The 23,707-nt window shown below is 39.7% G+C and overlaps 1 non-coding gene across 1 annotated transcript; it reads right to left on the reverse strand.

Moving 5' to 3' along the window:
* Window positions 1–23,183: 23,183 nt before the first annotated feature.
* Window positions 23,184–23,291, reverse strand: LOC130984086 (small nucleolar RNA R71). The gene has a single exon (XR_009088043.1). It is a non-coding gene; the product is annotated as a small nucleolar RNA R71 (small nucleolar RNA).
* Between the last annotated feature and the right edge of the window lie 416 nt (window positions 23,292–23,707).

Below are 23,707 nucleotides of genomic sequence, written 5' to 3' on the forward strand. Positions count from 1 at the left end.
GTGATGCACGTTGCTAACTTGGAATGTAGGGGCGTTATCCACAACAACTCCAACAAGGCAGCCTGACCATGTCCACTTCAATGGAAGATATCTTGAGCTACAGAGATCCAAATCGAGTGCTTCTAGTTGCATTGGAAAGCTGACATTCAGAGCTTTCCAACCATATATAATAGTCTATGGTGGAGCACAAAATTGAAGCCAAACCAGAGTCATCTTTAGGCCCTAAAAACAAGAACATGAAGTGAAATTCAAGAAGGCTAGAGATTAGCCTTGGAGTGTGGCACGAGCACGTTGCCAACGTGCATATAAGGGTGCGTGTTTTGCAACAACGCCAGCCCCAAGTCCCTGCCTTGGGAGGTTAAGGCACGGGCACGTTGCCAACTTGGGAGTGAAGGTGCGTTTTTGGCAACAACTTGGCAGCTTAACCTTACCTTCTTTGAGGAACCATAACTTGAGCTAGGAAAGTCCAATTGAGGTGATTCCAGTGGCATTAGAAAATAGACATCAAGAGCTTTCCAATGATGTATAGTAGTCCATATTGAAGTAGAAGGTTGACACTCAAATTCTGAGCTACATTTAGCATGAAAGTAGAGCCAAGAAGAGGAGAAGCAAGTTGTTAGCAACAACTTGGGCTAGCAACGCCCAAGTCTCAAACTCACTTCCAGGAAATGATGATGCACGTTGCCAACGTGCATTAAGGCCTGCGTTATTGACAAAAACGCCAAGCCAATGGGCCAGAAGCATGATGAACTCTTCCTTTCCAAGTCTAGCAACACTTCTTCCAATTGAGCCAAGAATTCAACAAAGAGGAAGCCCATATTGTTAACCCAATTCAAGATATTTGAAAGAGCTTTAGGAGTAGTATAAATAGAAGAGATTGATGTACTTGTAGAGGACTTTTGAATACTTTTTGACACTTAGAATTTTTATACACTTTTAGCACTTGTACTTGGCTTTTATTAGAACTTCCGGGTACTCTCCCGGAAAGCTCATCTTTGGTTTTCTATTGGAATTCTTCTTCTTCATTTTCAAGTTTTAAGCACTTCATTCTTCTTCTTCTTCTTCTTCCTTTACATTTTAGTTTAATTTTGATTTATGGCAATTGTTGTTGAAATTGGAGCAATGACTCACTAAACCCCACTTTCATTAGGGGGAGGAGCTCTGTTTGTTGGAATGAATTGGTGAACCCATCTTCTCCTCCTCAATTCTAGTGGTTGATCTAAAGAGGGAACTCTTGCTCTTCATAGATTCAACCACCATCGAGAGAGGGGTTAATCTACATGAATTATGTGGTGAATTTGAGGAATGAGCCACATAATTCAGTTTAGAGTTCATCCTTTCATGATTTCTTTAATCAATATACCTTGGTTAGTATGTGAGATGTAACTCTCCTTGGTTGAGATTATAGGAATTGTGTGGCTGGATTAGATTTGAGCTTCATCTCTTCTCATGAACAATTAGATCACGAGAGTGGCAATTGGTTATGTTGAGAGAGATTGAATCACCAAGAGATTGGGATTCAATCACCCACTTGCCATGGATCTATACCCATGATTGAGAAGGATTTGACTAACATCAATTCATGAAAACTTGCATCTCTGATCCCTAATGATCCTCTCTATCATTAATTCTCATTTCTTTTGTTCTTAGTGTTTGAAAACCCATTACCCAATCCCCTTCTACATTCTTGCAATTTATTATTCTTGTCATTTACATTCTGTTTCTTTATTTCTTACTCTTTTGCTCTTTAGAATTCAGCACTCTATTTCTTGCAATTTACTTTTGATGTCATTTAAGTTTCTTGCAATTTAAGTTTCCGTTATTTACTTTCACTTTATTTCTATCTTCTAGTTCTTTACATTCTTTGCCATTTAAATTCTCGCAATTATGTTCAAAAACCAAAATGCTCATGAAATCAAAACTATGTTTGCTTGACTAAATCTACCATTTAACTAAAGTTGCTTAATCTACCAATCTCCGTGGGATCGACCTCACTCTTTGTGAGTTTTATTACTTGATACGACCCGGTATACTTGCCGGTTGTACGTGAAATCTAAGTTTTTACGTATCAGAAACCAATTTAGTCTTGAATTGGGAGAAATGCCATTTCATGGTACCCGAAGGCATCGTTCTTGGTCATAAAATTTCAAGAAAGGGTATAGAAGTTGACAAGGCAAAAGTAGAAATTATAGAAAAACTTCCTTTGCCAACTAGTGTGAAAGCCGTTAGAAGTTTCTTAGGACATGCTGGATTTTATAGGAGATTCATCAAAGATTTTTCCAAAATAGCAAAGCCACTAAGCAATTTGCTGGTGGTAGACAATCCCTTTATCTTTGATGATGAATGCAAACATGCTTTTGAAACTCTAAAGGCTAAGCTCACCACAGCACCAATCATCACACCCCCAAGTTGGGGACTACCTTTTGAACTCATGTGTGATGCAAGTAACCTTGCAATTGGTGCTGTGTTGGGGCAGAGGAAGGAAAAGAAGCTCCATGTTATCTACTATGCAAGTAAGGTATTGAATGAAGCTCAAAAAAACTACACCACAACAGAGAAAGAGCTACTAGCTGTGGTATATGCTTTTGATAAGTTTAGACAATATTTGATTGGATCTAAAGTCTTAGTGTATACTGACCATGCTGCCCTTAAGTATCTTATGTCAAAACAGGATGCCAAACCAAGGCTAATCAGATGGGTGTTACTCCTACAAGAGTTTGACATTGAGATAAAAGATAGAAAGGGCAATGAAAATCAAGTTGCTGATCACTTATCAAGGGTACCACAAGATGCATGCCAAGACAACCTTCCATCAATAAATGAAGAATTTCCAGATGAGCACCTCTTGCAAATTCAACATGTCCCTTGGTTTGCAGACATGGCCAACTACAAGGCGGGAAGAATCATTCCACAAGAGTACACAAAACAACAAGTCAAGAAGCTGCTGCATGAGGCTAAGTTCTTCTTCTGGGATGAGCCATTCTTGTTCAAAAGATGCCCAGATGGAATGATAAGAAGATGTGTGTCAGAAGGTGAGATGAAGGACATACTTTGGCATTGTCACAACTCTAGTTATGATGGTCATTTTGGAGCTGAAAGAACAGCTGCAAAGGTCCTTCAAAGTGGTTTCTACTGGCCTTCAATCTTCAAGGATGCTAGGGAGTTTGTAAGCCAATGCAATGAATGCCAAAGAACAGGGGGTTTGTCAAAGAAAAATGAGATGCCTCAGAAGTTCATTTTAGAAGTGGAACTCTTTGATCTGTGGGGAATAGATTTCATGGGACCCTTCCCTCCATCTTACACATTCAAATACATTTTGGTAGCAGTAGAGTATGTCTCCAAATGGGTAGAAGCAATAGCCACCACCACATGTGATACCAACGTGGTCTTGCAATTCCTCAAGAAGAACATCTTCACTAGATTTGGAGTGCCCAAAGGACTCATAAGTGATGGGGGAAGCCACTTCTGCAACAAGCAACTAAACTCTCTACTCCACAAATATGGTGTTACTCACAAAGTTGCCACACCATATCACCCACAAACCAATGGGCAAGCTGAACTTGCCAACAGAGAGCTAAAAAGGATCTTGGAGAAAACTGTGGGAACAACAAGAAACGATTGGGTTAGGAAGCTGGATGATGCACTTTGGGCATACAGGACAGCCTTTAAGACACCCATAGGAAAATCTCCATTTCAGCTGGTGTATGGAAAGGCATGCCACCTCCCTGTGGAGCTTGAACATAAGGCCTTTTGGGCCACCAAACTTCTGAACTTAGATGCTCAGGCAGCAGGAGAGAAGAGGTTGCTACAACTCAATGAACTTGAGGAGTTCAGATTGGAGGCATATGAAAATGCCAAAATATACAAAGAGAGAGCAAAGAGATGGCATGATAAGAGGATCTCTCAAAGAAAATTCGAACCAGGCCAAAGGGTGCTGTTATTCAATTCAAGATTGAAGATCTTTCCTGGGAAGCTGAGGTCTAGATGGACTGGTCCATACACCATCACCAAAGTATCACCTCATGGCTATGTCGAATTACTTGATGAAGCCTCAAAACAAACCTTCACAGCTAATGGACATAGGGTGAAGCACTATTTTGGTGGCCCCTGGAGCAAGGAAGAGAGTGTGCAACTCTTAACATGAGCAAAGAAGCTGCAGTGTCAAGCTAAGGACAATAAACAAGCGCTTCATGGGAGGCAACCCATGCACAGGGAGTCTTTTATTTTCATACTTTAGTAACCAATAATGATTAAGTAGACTAGTACATGGTGTATGCAAGGCACTAAGTTTGGTGTGGCCAATCTTGAAGTAATGGCAAAAGTGTGTTCTACAACACTTAGCCACAAACTAAGTTTGGTGTCCATACATACACGAAAATGCTAGACTATGAAAGTACAGTCATCATTTTAGTTATATAAAAAAAAACATGAAATAGCATATAATGTAGGTAAAATACTAAGTTTGATGTGGCTATCTTTGGAATTAATTCCATAGAACACTTAGTCACAAACTAAGTTTGGTGTCTTTACTTACATTAATAATGCTAGAAAAAATAGATTAGGGAATCAATTCATAAATTTTAATTTTAGTTTAGTCAATTTTGCATAGGAATATCATCATAAGTTGTTAGCTAGTAATGTCACTTTAAGAATCTCAAGCTTTTGGAATTTTGTTGCAGGAAAGAAAGAAAGAAGTGATGGGGAATCTTGGAAGCCTATAATGAAAGAAAGAAAGAAGTGATGGGGAATCTTGGAGAGTGAGGTCACGGATACACAAGGAGGGGAAGTCACATGAGTTTTGAACTTTGTGCATGGGGAAAAACAACTCAACATGCATTGGGCACAAGGAAGCATGCTCCCCATGCTATGACCGAGCATCTCACCACGGAAACCACTAGAACCATGCATCCCCACCAAATTTCACTTTAAATACTTCAACCATATTCATCAAACCTCACTTTTCATCACTCATTCTTCTACCCCCCATAACCTCATTTCATCACCCGAAGTCACACTACACCCCCAACTCATTCCATGTTTCCTATATTCTTGCCTTAGGCCTAATCTTTACCCAACAAAACTCATGAAGCACTACATCCCCTCACATAACCGAAACACTCCACCTCCCCTCACCATCATTTTCTAGCTTGCCTAAGTCACGTTGCTGTCATATATCTCTCCCATTCACAACCATTTTCCTTGTGCTTGAGGACAAGCATTCATCTAAGTTTGGTGTGGAAGATTCAACCCTTGCAAGTGAATTTCAATGGCCTCATCATCAAGGGATAGGAGAGGAGATGAAGGACAAGACACCTTTGATCAAAGAAGATTCAAATCCAAACACAACGAGCGTATCTTCAGCTGGATGTCAAGCAAAGATGTTGTTCCAGAGTTACCATTCAAGCTAAGAAAAGATGAATACCCTGAAATACAAAAAATAATCAGAAAAAGGGGATGGGAGCTTCTCTGTGATCAACCTCAAGAAGTGAGCATGCTTCTCATCCATGAGTTCTACACTAATGTGATAAGAGAATATGATGATGAAGAACCATACATGAGTTATGTAAGAGGTGTGACTGTTGATTTTAGCCCGGACACCATCAACAGGGTGCTAAAGGTCAAGTCAAAACAGTTCAAACGAGCTAGCTATGAAGAAAGGGTTGAAAATGACCCAAGATACATGGATGTGGTAAGTGACTTATGCAGAGTAGGCACGGATTGGGTGTTGGATTCACATGGACAACCACTCAAACTTCGGAGAGGTGATCTCATACCTCAAGCAAAAGGATGGCATGACATAGTGAGGAGATCATTGATGTCCACTTCAAATAATTCTGAGGTAACGGTGAATAGAGCAATAATGATCCATTGTATAATGAAAGGAGGGGAAATCAATGTTGGAGACATTATAGCCAAGAACATCATAGACATAGCTCAAAAAGTCAAACAGGACAGCTGGTTAGGATATCCTAGTACTATTCTGCGCCTATGTGAAGAAGCTGGAGTGCCTCTGGAAGAATTTGGAGAAACTGATGTGGTCTCTGTTGGAAAACCTCTTACTCGAGAAAGGTTGGAATTCATCACCACAACCCAATTGGAAAGGCAACCTTTAGCAAGAAGGAAGAAAAGGAAAGAAGCAAGACAAGAGGAGGAGCCTCAAGAAATGGAAGAACCTCATACCTTGAACTTGAATCAACTCCAAGCCGCTTTGGAAGGAATCTCTGGGCAATATTCACAAATTCAAAGAAGCCAAGAGGAACAAGCTCAGCAACAAAGGGACCTTTGGCAGTTGATGGACCAACAAAGAGGGGTTCAAGTTCAATGGATGAACCAACAAAATGAATACCAAGCACACATGATGGAACTACAACAAGAACAATATACCAAGATGCATGAAGCCATCAACAATTCAACTGTTGAATATGGAAAAGCCATGGAGAAAGTAATACAAGAACAAGCTCAACTAAGGAAAGAGCAAGCTCAGCAAAGGGAGCTTCTCCATAGGTTGGATGCTAGACATGATACATTTCACAAAGATTTCAATGAAAGCAGAATGTTCAGGGAAGCCAGGCATAAGGACAGACTTGACTATGATATATGCACCCAAGAAAAGCTCAGTTACCTCTGTTCCACACCCCCATTACTCAACCCACAAATTAAAACCTTTAATGAAGCTCGCAAGATATTTGAAGAGCAGGAACTTGCAAGGGTGAGATTTAATCAACAGAGGCTAAAGGAGACAATGATAAGCTCAGGAGTATGGCCAAGAGAAGAGGGGGACATAACAACAAAACAACAAGGAGAACTGAGAAGGAAAAAGAAAGAAGATCCAAAGGGAGATTCAACAACAAAACAACAAGGAGAGCTGAGAAAGAAAAAGAAAGAAGATCCAAAGGGGAAAGGAAAGCAAGGAGAATCAAGCAAGGAAAAAGGGACATGAAGACTACAGGTGGTGAAGTTCCTTTGTTTTTCTTTATGCTTTATTAAATAAAGAAGATGTATGTCTGAAATATGGTATACCTTCTAAGATGCATTTTTTTCTCTTTGAAGCATTATCTTTTATGTTGCCCATTCCATGCATCACTACTCACAAGTTTGGAATGGTTGCTTGTCTTAAGTACTTTTACTTGTCAAGGGAATAAAAGATGTAGTTTGAGCAAGAACAGAGAGAATTCTAGCTTAAAAAGAATCATGTTGTCCCATAAGAAAAGTGCTAGTATATATACATTTATTGTGAAAGAATCAATGTTCAAGAAATTCAAAAGAATGCTTGCTTATACAAGACTAGTTCGGTTAAGGATCACAAAGACTTTATCAGTAAAAGCACAAATAACCTTGACAATAAAGAAAATAGAGTACAAAGAATGAAAGGCTAGGCATCAATGACAAAATTTGGATATGTGTCTGTGGTGATTGATGTTAAGAGACATACTTGGGCTAGTAAATCCGAGGGGTGCTTCATCACCCGATAACTTGAGTTAACTAACTCGGGATTATCGATTGAAAACCCACAATCAAGAGTAACTCTATAACAGAACATTTAGCAACCCAAAGAGGTGCTGGACACCACTATCCAAACAAAATTTCAATGTTATATGCCTGTGACTGAATGTGTTAAGGAGAGAGGCTTGAGTTAGTAAATCTTTAAGAGTGTCTCAACACTTAACAACTTGAACCAACTGGTTTGGGATTGTTGATTGAAAGCTTATGCTAAAGAGCCGCCTTAAGACAAGATTTCGAGCTCATTTAAAATGAAAAAAAAGGAAAAAAAAAAAGAGAAGCATCAAGGAAAGAATGGTTCAAGGATCATGTGCTAAGGTATAGAAGAAGTCTAGTGAAGTTAACCAATTTAGTATTGAAGCAAGCATTTTAATTGAAAAAGTTGTGTTCAATTACAATAAATTAATGACCACACAAGTGAGGATGACATGCTCAATGAAAAATTACTCTCTGGAAGAACATTCAAGTCTTACATCTTAGATTCTTGTGACAAAGTTTTTTATATTTTGCTTGAGGACAAGCAACACTTTAAGTTTGGTGTTGTGATGCAATTGCATATTTGTTATATTAGCTAGTTAGTTTAGTTGGTTTTAGCTTAATCTCACTCATTTTCTCTAAATAAACAAGTCCTTTTATGAGTTTTATCTTCATGCATGAGAACACCAAGGAACATGTTGATTCTAGCCAAATTCATGCAAATGATTTAAAGAATACATACATGAATGAGTATGAATGAATCTCATGAAATTTATTGCATGAATTGGTAAGACTTTGAAGCCATTTCCTTTGTTGATGATAGGTGATGAAACAAGGAAGCATGGAAGCAAGAATGATGCAAGCTGGGCAAGAAGTTGGCGTTGCCAACTTGGGAAAAGGGGGCGTTGTTGAAGGCAACGCCAGGCAGCCCTGGAGAAGCACAAGTTGGCGTTGCCAACTTGGAGAATGGAGGGCGTTGTTGAAGGCAACGCCAGGCAGCCCTGGAGAAGCAAAGTTGGCGTTGCCAACTTGAAGAATAGGCTGCGTTGTTGAAGGTAACGCCAGGCAGCCTTGGAAGAGAAGTTGGCGTTGCCAACTTGGAGAAAGGAGTGAGTTATTATGGACAACGCACACAAGCAAGGAACTTGGGCCATGAAGGAGCTTCGAGGGCGTTGCCAACGCCAGGAACCATAGGCGTGTCCCTAGGCAACGCCACACAAACAAGGAACTTTGCCCAGCCAGGAAGCTCGAGCACGATGCCAACGTGCTACTTCACTGGCGTTATTCAAGGCAACGCCAAGCAACAAGAATGAAGCCTTGAAGAGAAGCTCGAGGGCGTTGCCAACGCCAAGAACCATAGGCGTTATTCAAGGCAACGCCAAGCAACTTTGGCACCATAGGAAACAACCTCGAGCACGTTGCCAACGCCACTATCATTGGCGTGTTCCTTGGCAACGCCAGAAATGGTTGCTTGGCTAGGCACCAAGTCTTGGGTGCCAGCCAAGTTGCCAACGCCAGGATGTGCTGCCAGCCAAGTTGCCAACGCCAGGATGTGCTGCCAGCCAAGTTGCCAACGCCAGGACGTGCTGCCAGCCAAGTCTTGGTGCCAACCACGTTGCCAACGCCAAGTCTTGGTGCCAACCACGTTGCCAACGCCAGGAAGCCTTGCCAACCACGTTGCCAACGCCAAGTCTTGGTGCCAACCACGTTGCCAACGCCAGGAAGCCTTGCCAGCCACATTGCCAACGTGGGAAGCAAGTTTTAGAGCCTTGAAGAAGGCTCGAGCACGTTGCCAACGCCAGCTTCTATGGGCGTGTTCAATGGCAACGTGGGAAGCAATGCCTTGAGCTAGGAAAGAGCATCGAGCACGTTGCCAACTCAAGAAAGCATTGGAGTGTTTGGCAACAATGCCAGGAAGCTTTGGATGGTGAAGAAAGGAGGCAGCACGTTGCTAACTTGGAATATAGGGGCGTTATCCACAACAACTCCAACAAGGCAGCCTGACCATGTCATCTTCAATGGAAGATATCTTGAGCTACAGAGATCCAAATTGAGTACTTCCAGTTGCGTTGAAAAGCTAACATTCAGAGCTTTCCAACCATATATAATAGTCTATGGTGGAGCACAAAATTGAAGCCAAACTAGAGTCATCTTTAGGCCCTAAAAACAAGAACATGAAGTTGAAATTCAAGAAGGCTAGAGATGAGCCCTGGAGGGGGGCACGAGCACGTTGCCAACGTGCTAGCAAGGGGGCGTGTTTTGCAACAACGCCAGCCCCAAGTCCCTGCCTTGGGAGGTTAGGCACGGGCACGTTGCCAACTTGGGAGTGAAGGTGCGTTTTTGGCAACAACTTGGCAGCTTAACCTTACCTTCTTTGAGGAAGCATAACTTGAGCTAGGAAAGTTCAATTGAGGTGATTCCAGTGGCATTGGAAAATAGACATCAAGAGCTTTCCAATGATGTATAATAGTCCATATTGAAGCAGAAGGGTGACACTCAAATTCTGGGCTACATTCAGCATGAAAGTAGAGCCAAGAAGAGGAAAAGCAAGTTGTTAGCAACAACTTGGGCTAGCAACGCCCAAGTCTCAAACTTCACTTCCAGGAAATTGTGATGCACGTTGCCAACGTGCATTAAGGCCAGCGTTATTGACAAAAACGCCAAGCCAATGGGCCAGAAGCATGATGAATGAACTCTTCCTTTCCAAGTCTAGCAACACTTCTTCCAATTGAGCCAAGAATTCAACAAAGAGGAAGCCCATATTTCCAACCCAATTCAAGATCTTTGAAAGAGTTTTGGGGCTAGTATAAATAGAGATTGAGTTTGTACTTTGAGAGGACTTTTTGAAACTTAGAATTTGATGACTCTTAGCACTTTATTTTGAGAACTCTTTTAGCACTTCCGGGAGGATACCCGGAGAGCAATTTTTTGGTTCTTCTTGGAACTTCTCTTCTTCATCTTTTGAGCTTTAAGCATTTCCTTATTCTTCTTGATCTTTCTTTGCATTTAGTTTAATTTTGGTTTATGGCAATTGTTGTTGAAATTGGAGCTATGATTCACTAAACCCCATTCATTAGGGGGAAGAGCTCTGCTTGTTGGAATGCATTGGTGAACTCATCTTTTCCTCTTCAATTCTAGTGGTTGATCTAAAGAGGGAACTCTTGTTCTTCAAAGATTCAACCACCATCGAGAGAGGGGTTAATCTATATGAATTATGTGGTGAATTTGAGGAATGAGCCACATAATTCAGTTTAGAGTTCATCCTTTCATAATTTCTTTAATCAATACACCTTGGTTAGTATGTGAGATGTAACTCTCCTTGGTTGAGATTATGGGAGTTGTGTGGCTGGATTAGATTTGAGCTTCATCTCTTCTCATGAACACTTAGATCACGAGAGTGGCAATTGGTCATGTTGAGAGAAATTGAATCACCGAGAGATTGGGATTCAATTACCCACTTGCCATGGATCTACACCCATGATTGAGAAGGATTTGACTAACATCAATTCATGAAAACTTGCATCTCTGATCCCTAATGATCCTCTCTATCATTACTTCTTATTTCTTTTGCTTTTAGTTGTTTGATTACCCATAACCCAATTCCCTTTTACATTCTGTCAATTTATTATTCTTGTCATCTACATTTTGTTCTTTTAATTCTTGCTATTTACTCTTATGTTCCTTATATTTCTGCACCCTTTAATTCCTTGCCATTTATCTTTGATGTCATTTAAGTTTCTTGCAATTTAAGTTTCAGTCATTTACTTTCATTTTATTTCTACATTCCTGTTCTTAAACTCCTTGCCATTTAAATTCTTGCAATTATGCTCAAAAGTCACATTGCTCATAAAATCAAAACTATGTTCGCTTGACTAAATCTACCATTTAACTAAAGTTGCTTAATCTACCAATCCTCGTGGGATCGACCTCACTCCTAGTGAGTTTTATTACTTGATACGGCCCGGTATACTTGCCGGTTGTACGTGAAATCAAAATTTTACGTATCAAGATGCTAGATACATCATAGCACCATACACATGAGAATTTGCTTGCACTCAAGATCTATAAAATGCAAGTAGGGAACATTTCATTGAAAATAAGGATTGAGGAATCAAAAATTCATTTTGATGCAAGCAAAAGATTAAGAGAAGTGGTGGTTCTAGTTGTATGATTGTGTATTGAGGTTGCATGTTTGTGAAAACTTGCATAGGAGCTCATAGGCAGGAAATAGAGTTCAAAGAAGTATTATGGAGATTCTTAAACATTTATTGATCCAAGAAATAGCAACAAAAGAAAGCAAAAGAAACAGAAAAAACAAAAGAATGTAGAAAAGGCTATGAGCATCAATTACTAGAAAGAAAAAGAAGGAAATGAGAACTCAAGGAGTTACTATTCTTGTTAAATGCTTGTGGTAGAATTGTGTCAAAGAGAGAGGCTTGCGCAAGTAAATTCTAAGGATTGTTTCAACACCTAATACCTTAAAACCAACTGGTTTGGGAGTATTGATTGAAAGCTTATCTAAAGTGCCGCTTTGAGACATGAGACTTAGAGTCAAGGCCAAGACACAGAACTATGAGCTGCTTCAAGGTGATTACCTATAGAGAGATTTCCATGATATCATTTGAATAAAAGTCCTAAGATCTAAGACTTCCAAAATATAGGGACTAATAAGCACTGGAATCCTTACATGAGTATATAATTCAGAGTTTTCTCCACTATCACTTAATCACTTCACTCACCAAGGAATTAAAAGCTATTCCTCAGCCCGTTCTAATTAAAAGAAATATTTTTGCATAGTTCTTTTTTTGCTTGAGGACAAGCAAGGTTTAAGTTTGGTATTTTAGTATTAACGCATAACCGGCAAGTATACTGGAGCGTATCAAGTAGTAAAACTCACCGGAGTGAGGTCGATCCCACAGAGATTGGTGGATTAAGCAACTTTAGTCAAATGGTATTTTAGTTAAGCAAACATTATCTTGATTTCATGAGATTTAGATGCTTGAAAGAAATTTTAAAGAATTAAATGACAAGGAATTTAAAGAACTAGAATAAGGAAAGCAAATTAACTAACTGAAAGTAAATAGCTGAAACTTAAATGGCAAAAAACTTAAATGACATCAAGAATAAAGTGCAAGAAAGTAGAGTGCAGAATTATAAAGAGCAGAGAAATAGAATTGCAATTAATTGAAAGCTGAATTTAAATGGCAGGAACACTAAATTGCTTGAATGTAAAAGGGAATTGGGTAGTGGGCATTCAAAATAACTAAAGAGCAAAGGAAATGAGAATTGAGGGAAGAGATCACTAGGGATCAGAGATGCAAATTCTCATGAATCAATGCTGCTCAATCCTTTCTCAATCATGTATAATAAATCTATGGTGGATTGTGAATAATTGAGTCCCAATCTCTTGGTGACTCAATTTCTCTCAACACAATCAATTGCCACTCTCGTGATCTAATTGGTCATGAGAAGAGATGAAGTTCAAAAACTAATCCTCAATGCCACACAATTCTCAGGATCTCAATTAAGGGTGGTTAAATCTCACATACCAACCCAAAATGTATTAACCAAGAGAATTATGAGAGGATGAACTCTAAATTGAGTTATGTGACTCCTTTCTCAAGTTCATCACATAACTCATATAGATTCAATCCCTCTCTCGATGGCGATTGAATCTTTGAAGAACAAGAGTTCCCTCTTAGAGAAATCCACTTGAATTGAGAAGGAGAAGAAGAGTTATCAATCCATTCAAATAAACAGAGCTCCTCCCCCTAATGAAAATGGGGTTTAGTGAATCATAGCTCCAATTTCAACAACAATTGCAAAATGAACATTAGACTAAGTGTAGACAAGAATGAAAAATGAAGAAGAAGAATTCTTAAAACTGAAATTTGAAGCTCGAAGAAAACAAAATAGCTGGCAGGTATTCCTACCAACAATGTAGTAAAAAGTAAAAGTGAAAATAATAATGTCAGAGTAAAGTGTCAAAAAGTCCCCTCAAAGTACAAGACTCCTCTCTGTTTATACAACTCCTAAAACTCATTTAGAGATCTTCAATTGGGTTAGCAATGTGGGCTTTACCCTTGTTGAATTCTTGGCTCAATGGAGGAAGTGTTGCCAAATAGAGGAAACAGAGCTCATTCACCTTGCTTCTGGCCCAATGGCCTAGCGTTACTGGCAAACACGCCAGTTCAAAGCACGTTGGCAACGTGCCAATGCACTTCCTGGGCTGGGAGCTTGGTGCTTGGGCGTTGCTAGCCCAAGTTGTTTCCAAACACTTGGCTCTTCTTCTTCTTGGTTTCACTTTCCATGCTTAATGTTGCCTAAACTTTGAGCTTCAATCCTTTGCTTCAATATAGACTATTATACATCATTGGAAAGCTCAGAATGTCTTCTTTCCAATGCACTTGGGATTATCTCAATTGGATCTTTCTAGCTCAAGTTATGCTCCATTGAAGAGGGCAAGGTCAAGTTGCCTTGGTTGTGGGCGTTTTTATCAAACACGCTAGTGCACTCCAAGTTGGCAACGTGCTAGTGCCCTTCCTTAGCCCAAATTCTTAGCCTCTTGGCGTTGTCAATTAACACACCTTTTCCCCCTTGCCTTGGCAACGTGTTCGAGCCTTTTTTGGGCTCATTCATGCCTCCTTGAATCTCAACTTCATGTTCTTGTTTTTGGGGCCTGAAGATGACTTTGATTTGAGCTTCCATTTCATGCTCCACTATAGACTATTATATATCATTAGAAAGCACTGAATGTTGATGCCAGGACATCTAGGCCAGTTTCACTGACCTTTTCTTTACTGTTTTAGGGTAGTTTCATACATTTTCCTAGTGAATAAGGCAAGTTTTGGGTGAAAATACACTAACACCTTCATTTAAGCAACTATTGTGAATTTTGCATGATTTCATGAGATTTTTACCAGAATTGCATGATAATTTGATGATGCATAATCTCATGACTTTGGCTAGAGCTTTGATGCACTTTAATTGCTTGATTTCAAGACAAATGAAGCATGGAAGAACCGTGTTAGCATTCACGTTAACTTAGTTAACGTGACTACTAACGTGGGATGGCAAAGGGCTTGCAAAGTTAATGAGAAAAGCGATCACCAATAACGCCTGCGAAGCCATTCATAGCTTACGTTAAGAGCCACGTTAACTAAGTTAACGTGGTACTTAACGTAGAAGAAAAAGAAGACTCCACGTTAACGAGAAACATGAACTCCAATAACGTTTCTCCTCAACGTTAGTGGTAAAAGTGAACACCACTAACGTTGGGAAACTAGGCAATGCCCCACATTAAGAGTCACGTTAACTTAGTTAACGTGAACTCTAACGTGGAAGAGGATCAACAATGCCAACGTTAGTGACACTCACTTTTGTCACTAATGTTGGATCATTAGCATTGCCTACGTTAACTCTCACATTAAGATTGTTAACGTGAAAGTTAACGTGGAGTTGAATTCAAAGAACCAACGTTAGTGACACTCACTTTTGTCACTAACGTTGGGAGATGGCTTCATTACTACGTTAAGAGCCACGTTAACTTAGTTAACGTGGGTTCTAACGTAGGGACTTAAGGCAATTGGAGCGTTAATGACAAAGGTGAGTGTCACTAACGCTCTCGAAGGTGATAGATACCCACGTTAAGAGCTACGTTAGCCAAGCTAACGTGAGATCTAACGTAGGGGCAAGAGGCAAGCAACGTTAATGGGAAAAGTGATTCCCATTAACGTTTGCGAAAAGGGGCACAAGCCAACATTAATGGGAAAAGTGAGTCCCATTAACGTTGGCCAAGGATTGAATAGGAAACGTTAGAAGTCACATTAAGATTTCTAACGTTGGGATTAACGTGGGTATATAAGGGTGGAACGTTAGTGGAAAAAGTGAATGCCACTAACGTTCTCACACCCAAAATGTATTCAATGTTAATCTCACTAAATGCCCAAGCCTAATTCATATTTCTCTGCAAGATGGGCCCACTAAAGATGAGAATTGCTTCAACTCAAGGTCCAGAGCCCACATCCAAGACTTGAAGAACTCACTAGAAGATCATGAGGAGTAGTATATATAGGAGTAGTTTGGAACTAGAGAGAAGCTTAGCACTTTGGGGAACTACTCTCTGCATATTTACTTTTCTGTACTTCTAGCATGGATTCTTCTTTTCTGTCATTTTTCATTCCTAGAGCTATGAACAACTAAACCCCTTTCATTGGGTTAGGGAGCTCTGTAGTAATTTGATGGATCAATTATAGTTTTCATTCTTCTTCTTCTTTCTTTTCTCTTGATCTTACTAGAAAGCTTTCGATCTTAATTCAATTGGTTAGTTCTCTTGGAAAAGAAACTCTCCATAATTGGATCTCCTTTGAACCTTGGAAAAGGGATGAGGAAATCATGCTAGAAATACTTTCTCATGTTGGACCAAATTGGGGTTTGGATGGATATTGTGACATTTAATCCTCCCAACACTTTGATTTGGAAATACATGTGGTATAATCAGTGACCACACTTTCATCTCTTCCCATGAGCAATTAAATCAAGGAATTGGGCAATTGTTCAAGCTTAGAGAGATTGGATTGCCAAGGAATTGTGATCCAATCACTTAAGATTGCCAAGGAGATTAATGAATGCATTGATTGAGGAAGAGATGAGAATGAACTTTATCCAGAGAATGCAACATCTCCTAAACCCAATGATCTTCCCATTTTTGATCTTACCCATTCTATTTACTTTCTACCATTTAATTTCCTGCTCATTACCCCAACTCCCCATTTAAGATTCTGCACTTTAATTTCTGTTATTTACTTTCTAGTCATTTAAATTTCTGCATCTCAATCTCAATTCTGTTTAGCTCAACTAGCATATTCTTCTAACTAAAGTTGCTTGACCAATCAATCCCTGTGGGATTCGACCTCACTCTATTGTGAGTTTTACTTGACGACAATTCGGTATACTTGCCGAAGGGAAATTTGTTGAGAGACAAGTTTTCATGCATCAAATGTCAGCTTTCCAACGCAACTCCAAGCACCTCAATTTGATACCTGTAGCTCAAGAAATGCTCCATTGAAGAGGGTATGGTCAGCCTGCCAGAATCGCAGGCGTTTTTGGCAAACACGCCTTCATTCTTCCACGTTGGCAACGTGCTCAGTTTCTGAAGCTCTAAATGAAGCAAGCTTTTGAAGCTTCAAATGAATGCCAACCCCATACTATAATATATGGCTGGAAAGCTCTTGATATCTACTTTCCAATGCCACTAAAATCACCTCATTTGGAGCTTTTTAGCTCAAGTTATGCATCCTTGAAGAAGGTAAGGTCAAGCTGCCAACTTTGCTGGAGTTGTTGTTAAACACACACCCTTTCCTCCAAGTTGGCAACGCCCAAGATCACTCTCCAGGCTGCCTTGCATTGTTGGGCATTGTTGCTGGCGTTGTTGATGAACACTCTAGTTCATTCTCAAGGCAACAACGTGTTCGAGCTCTTGGTTGGCCCAAACTCTTGCCCTTGGCGTTGTTGCTAGAGTTTTTATCAAACACTCTAGTTCATCCCAAGTTGGCAACGCCCAAAATCACTTCCTTGGCCCAGCATTTCTTGCTTGCGTTGCCAAGGAACACGCAGCCTTTCTCCAAGTTGTGGCAACGTGCTTGAAGCTCTTCTAGTTCCTCTCCAAGGCATTGGCGTTGCCTAAGAACACGCCAGCTCTTCCTGGAGTTGGCAACGCCCAAGATCTCTTCCTTGGCCCAACTTTCTTCCTGTGTTGCTTGCCAGTGTTGTCCACAAACACGCCCCTCGTCTCTAGGTTGGCAACGTACTCGAGTGAAGGGATTGCTCTCCAAGATAGCTAGCTACGTTGTTACCAAACACGCCTATAGAACTTGGCGTTGGCAACGTGCATGCTTCTTCCCCTGGCCCAAAACTTTTTGCTCCTGGAGTTGTTGGTGGACACGCTAGTACTTCTAGAGTTGGCAACGTGCCAACCTTCCTTCTTGCTCCAGGACTTTTTGCTTCCTTGCTAGCTTGACTTTGCTACTCCATCACCTATCATTAACCAAATAACTTGCTTCAAAGTTTTGCCATTCTATGCAACGAATTTCAAGAGATTCATTCATACTAATTTATTTGTAAACTTCTTGAATTATTTGCATGAATTATGCCAAATTTCACCTAGTTCTTGGTTCATGAATGCATGAAAAGAAAACTCACACAATTGCTTGTTTATTTTAATAATAATGAATGAAATTAATCTAAAACTAACTAAACTAACTAGCTAAAATAGCAAATATGCGAATGCATCAAGCCCTACTCTTGAGATATGGGGTGAAACATAAGGTTGCAACACCTTATCACCCTCAAACAAGTGGGCAGACAGAAGTATCCAATAGAGAGCTAAAGCGGATCCTAGAGAAAACTGTGGAAACTTCAAGAAAGGACTGGTCAAAGAGGCTGGACGACGCTCCTTGGGCATATAGGACAGCCTTCAAAACACCAATAGGGATGACCCCATATCAGCTGGTGTATGGGAAGGCATGTCACCTACCCCTTGAGCTTGAACACAAAGCCTTTTGGGCACTCAAGCTACTAAACTTTGATAACAATGCTATTGGGGAGAAAAGGATCTTGCAAATGCAAGAATTGGAAGAGCTCAGATATCAAGCATATGAAAATGCAAAAATCTACAAGGAGAAAGCTAAGAGGTGGCATGATCAAAGGATAGCAAGAAGAGAGTTTGTCAAAGGTCAAAAGGTGCTAATATACAACTCAAGACTCAAATTCTCCCCAGGGAAACTCAAGTCTAGATGGTCAGGACCCTTTACCATCCTTAAGGTATCCCCCTATGGTCATGTGGAGCTCATAGAGGACAAAACACAGAGAACTTTTACTGTGAATGGCCATAGACTCAAGCATTACATGGGAGGTTCGTTGGAGGAGCAAATAGTGAGCTACAACCTCAACTAAAGATGGAGGATGTCAAGCTAATGACATTAAAGATGCGCTGGTTGGGAGGCAACCCAACATTCATATCCTTTCTTGATTTCTTGCTTTCTAGATGTAGCTTTAAAATTGCCAATTTAGATAGTTTAAGTTTCAATTTAATGCTTTTATTTCCCTTGCTTTCTAAGAAAAGATTTGGTAGCTTAGATATCAATTCCAATTTTTGATAGTTAGTCATTATTCAATCTATTTTCTTTTCTTTGTTTTCTTTCCCTGAAAATGCAAGTTGATGAACACACTTATTGATGATAAGTGATTGGGCCGAGAACTAGCTAAAAAGCTAAGTTTGGTGTGGCCACTAACCCACTTAATCTAGGCTTACAACCCTTTTGAATGAATTAATTTTGAGAGAAAGCCTAGAGATTAAGTTTGGTGTGGCCACCACCATATGATGTCCACATAGCAAGCCCAGCATGCTCTTAATCTGAATGCATTAAGTAAATTGGCTATGCATGCAAGGTTACTTTAACGTGTTTAGAAGGAGTTAAAGAATGTGAAAGAAATAAATTTAATTCACCCTTATGAACACATTAAATACCCAATGATAAATCCAATTTATTAGATGCAAGGAAATTAAGTTTGGTGTCCCAAGGGACACTCATCAATTGCATTTCAATTATATGTTATGAAAGGGAATATAAAAGGGTTCTTTTCACTTATGGTGTTTTGGTTTTCATTTTCAGGAGAGAGAATGGGACCTGATGAGCGGATAATTTGTATACTTTTTGGCATTGTTTTTAGTATGTTTTTGATATGATATAGTTAGTTTTTAGTATATTTTTATTAGTTTTTAATTAAAATTCACTTTTCTGGACTTTACTATGAGTTTGTGTGTTTTTCTGTGATTTCAGGTATTTTCTGGCTGAAATTGAGGGACCTGAGCAAAAATCTGATTCTGAGACCAAAAAGGACTGCAGATGCTGTTGGATTCTGACCTCCCTGCATTCGAAGCGGCTTTTCTGGAGCTACAAAAGCCCAATTGGCGCGCTATCAACGGCGTTGGAAAGTAGACATCCTGGGCTTTCCAGCAATATATAATAGTCCATACTTTGCCCAAGATTTGATGGCCCAAACCGGCGTTCAAAGTCACCTCAAGGAATCCCAGCGTTAAACGCTGGAACTGGCACCCAAATGGGAGTTAAACGCCCAAACTGGCACCAAAGCTGGCGTTTAACTCCAAGAAGAGTCTCTACACGAAATTGCTTCATTGCTCAGCCCAAGCACAAACCAAGTGGGCCCGGAAGAGGATTTTTATGTCATTTACTCATTTCTGTACACCCTAGGCTACTAGTTTCTTATAAGTAGGACCTTTTACTATTGTATAGAAATCTTTTGATCACTTTTAGATCTCTAGATCATCTTTGGAAATTTTAGTTCTTAGATCATTGGGAGGCTGGCCATTCGGCCATGCCTAGACCTTATGCTTATGTATTTTCAACGGTGGAGTTTCTACACACCATAGATTAAGGTGTGGAGCTCTGCTGTACCTCGAGTATTAATGCAATTACTATTGTTCTTTCATTCAAATTCCGCTTGTTCTTTATCCAAGATATCACTTGTTCTTCAACATGATGAAGGTGATGATTGACGCCCATCACCATTCTCACTCATGAACAAAGTGACTGACAACCACTCTTGTTCTACAAGCATTTGAGGCTTGGTGAATATCTCTTGGATTCCTGATTGCACGATGCATGGTTGATCGCCTGACAACCGAGTGCTCGCCTGACAAACGAGCCAACCATTCCGTGAGATCAGAGTCTTCGTGGTATAGGCAAGAACTGATGGCAGCATTCAAGAGAATCCGGAAGGTCTAACCTTGTCTGTGGTATTCTGAGTAGGATTCAATGATTGAATGACTGTGACGTGCTTCAAACCTGTAACCTACTGGGCGTTAGTGACAGACGCAAAAGAGTTATTCTATTCCGGTAGGGGAGGGAACCACACCGGTGATTGGCAGCACTGTGACAGAGTGTGTGCATTAGCTTTCACTGCGAGGATGGGAGGTAGCTGCTGACAACAGTGAGACCCTATACGAGCTTGCCATGGAAAGGAGTAAGAAGGGTTGGATGAAGACAGTAGAAAAGCAGAGAGACGGAAGGGAAGGCATCTTCATGCGCTTATCTGAAGTTCCTACCAATGAATTACATAAGTATCACTATCTTTATCTTTTATGTTATTTTCGTTCATAACCATATATATCTGAGTTTGCCTGACTAAGATTTACAAGATGACCATAGCTTGCTTCAATACTAACAATCTCCGTGGGATCGACCCTTACTCACGTAAGGTTTATTACTTGGACGACCCAGTGCACTTGCTGGTTAGTTGTGCGAAGTTGTGTAATGCCATGGTATTGGGCTACCACGTTTTTGGAGCCATTACCAGGGATTATGAGAGTTGTGAAAAAGTATAGTTCACAATTTCGCGCACCAAGTTTTTGGCGCCGTTGCCGGGGATTGTTCTAGTTTTGAGCAAGCCTTTGGTAACATCAGTGCCAAGATCCGGCAACAACATCAAATTTTTGGTGTTATTGCCCGGGATTGTTCAGGCTGGACAACTGACGGTTCATCTTGTTGCTTAGATTAGGTACTTTTTTTTCGAAATTCTTGAAGATGAATTCTAGAGTTTCATGATGATTTGTTGAAATCTGGCTGGCAGAGAAGCCATGTCTAATCTGATTGGACCGAGGTTTCAACTTATCACCACAAGAGCTTGTTGATTTCATATCAATCTTGCTTTTGGAGCAGTGATTTGCTAAGGCTTGGCTGACCTTTGGTCATGTCTAGTGTTTTGGACCGAAGCTTTCTTTGGAAGCTTGGCTGGCTGTGAAGCCATGTCTAATTCCTGGACCGGAGTCTTAGACTAGCATTGCACTGATTCCTGGAATTCTCATTAAGAATTTTGATACCTTCTTTTTCCACTTAATTTTCGAAAAACACAAAAAAAATTAAAAAAAATTAAAAAAAAAATCATAAAATTCAAAAATATTTCTTGTTTGAGTCTAGTGTCTCATCCTAAGATTGGTGTCAATTGCATGCATTCATATGTCTTAGTGATCTTCAAGATGTTCTTGATGATTCACTTGCTCTGATCTTTGAATTCTATTGACTTGAGTATTTTGTGCGTCTCATATGCATTTTCAGTTCATTAGTGTCAGTAGTATACAAACTGCTAAGTTTGGTGTCTTGCATGCATTGTTATTTGATTCTTGTTGCATTTTAATTATTAAAAATCCAAAAATATTTTTAATTTGTGTATTTTCAAGTCAATGATACAAGGGATTGAAGATTCAGAACACACTGCAGAGGAATTATACAGAAAAAGCTGAGCATTCAAAAATGCCCAGTGAAGAAGGCAGACTGGCGTTTAAACGCCAGCCAGGGCATCTGGTTGGGCGTTTAACGCCCAAAGAGGTAGCATTTTGGGCGTTAAACGCCAGAATGTATACCATTCTGGGCGTTTAACGCCAGGATGGTGCTAGGGGGAAGATTTTGTTTTCAAATCAATTTTTTTCAAGTTTTTCAAAATCAAATCTTTTTCAAATCAAATCTTTTCAATCAAATGTTTTCAAAATTAATTTCTTTCCTTTCAAAGATACTTACTAACAATTAATGATTTGATTGAACATTTTTTGGCCTTTTCTGTTAAGGAAGGTTTTATGTTTGAATCATATCTTTTCTTGTTAGGCAAGTCACTAATTTTCCAAATCAAATCTTTTAAAATAATTTTCAAAACATATCTTTTAAAATGGTTTTCAAATTATATCTTCTCAATCACATCTTTTTAAGACAATAACCTTTCAATCATATTTTTTTATCATATCTTTTTCAAATTAGTTTTCAATCAAATCTTTTTAGTTTCTAATTTCAAAATCTTTTTCAAAAATCACTTGATTTCTCTTCCACTTTCAATTTTCGAAAATTATCAATCAAATTTTCAAAATGTTTTCAAAATCTTTTAATTGAATTTTCGAAAATCCTCTTCCCTCCTTCTCACATCCTTCTATTTATGGAGTACCACTCCTTCTAAATGCACAATTCGAACCTTATCTAATTAAAGTTCGAATTCTTCTTCTCCTTCTTCTTTCCATTTCTCTTTTCCTCTGACATTTCAAGGAATCTCTATACTGTGACATAGAGGATTCCACATTTTCTTTTTCTCTTCTCTTTCATATGAGCAGGAGCAGAGACAAAGACATTCTTGTTGAAGCTGATCCTGAACCCGAAAAGACCTTGAAGAGAAAGCTAAGAGAAGCCAAAGCACAACTCTCTTTAGAGGACCTGACCGAATTCTTCAAAGAAGAAGAACCCATGGCAGCCGAAAACAACAACAATGCCAACAATGCAAGGAAGGTGCTGGGTGACTTTACTGCACCTACTCCCGACTTCTATGGGAGAAGCAACTCTATCCCTGCCATTGGAGCAAACAACTTTGAGCTTAAGCCTCAATTAGTTTCTCTAATGCAACAGAATTGCAAGTTCCATGGACTTCCAATGGAAGATCCTCATCAGTTTTTAGCTGAATTCTTGCAAATCTGTGACACAGTCAAGACTAATGGGGTAGACCCTGAAGTCTATAGACTGATGCTATTCCCTTTTGCTGTAAGAGACAGAGCTAGAATATGGTTGGATTCTCAACCTAAAGAAAGCCTGGACTCTTAGGAAAAGCTAGTCAATGCCTTCTTGGCAAAGTTCTTTCCACCACAAAGATGGAGTAAGCTTAGAGTGGAAGTCCAAACCTTCAGACAGAAGGATGGAGAATCCCTCTATGAAGCTTGGGAAAGATACAAACAATTAATCAGAAGATGTCCTTCAGACATGCTTTCTGAATGGAGCATCATAGGTATTTTCTATGATGGTCTCTCTGAACTATCTAAGATGTCCTTGGATAGCTCTGCTGGAGGATCTCTTCATCTGAAGAAGACGCCTGCAGAAGCTCAAGAATTGATTGAAATGGTTACAAATAACCAATTCATGTACACTTCTGAAAGGAATCCTGTGAACAATGGGACTAGTCAGAAGAAAGGAGTTCTTGAGACTGACACTCTGAATGCCATATTGGCTCAGAACAAGATATTGACTCAACAAGTCAATTTGATTTCTCAAAGTCTGACTGGAATGCAAAATGCACCAAACAGTACAAAGGATGCTTCATCTGAGGAAGAAGCTTATGATCCTGAGAACCCTTCCATGGAAGAGGTGAATTACCTAGGAGAACCCTATGGAAATACCTACAATTC

This window comes from Arachis stenosperma, chromosome 5 (assembly GCF_014773155.1).
Source record: "Arachis stenosperma cultivar V10309 chromosome 5, arast.V10309.gnm1.PFL2, whole genome shotgun sequence".
Lineage (NCBI taxonomy): Eukaryota > Viridiplantae > Streptophyta > Magnoliopsida > Fabales > Fabaceae > Arachis > Arachis stenosperma.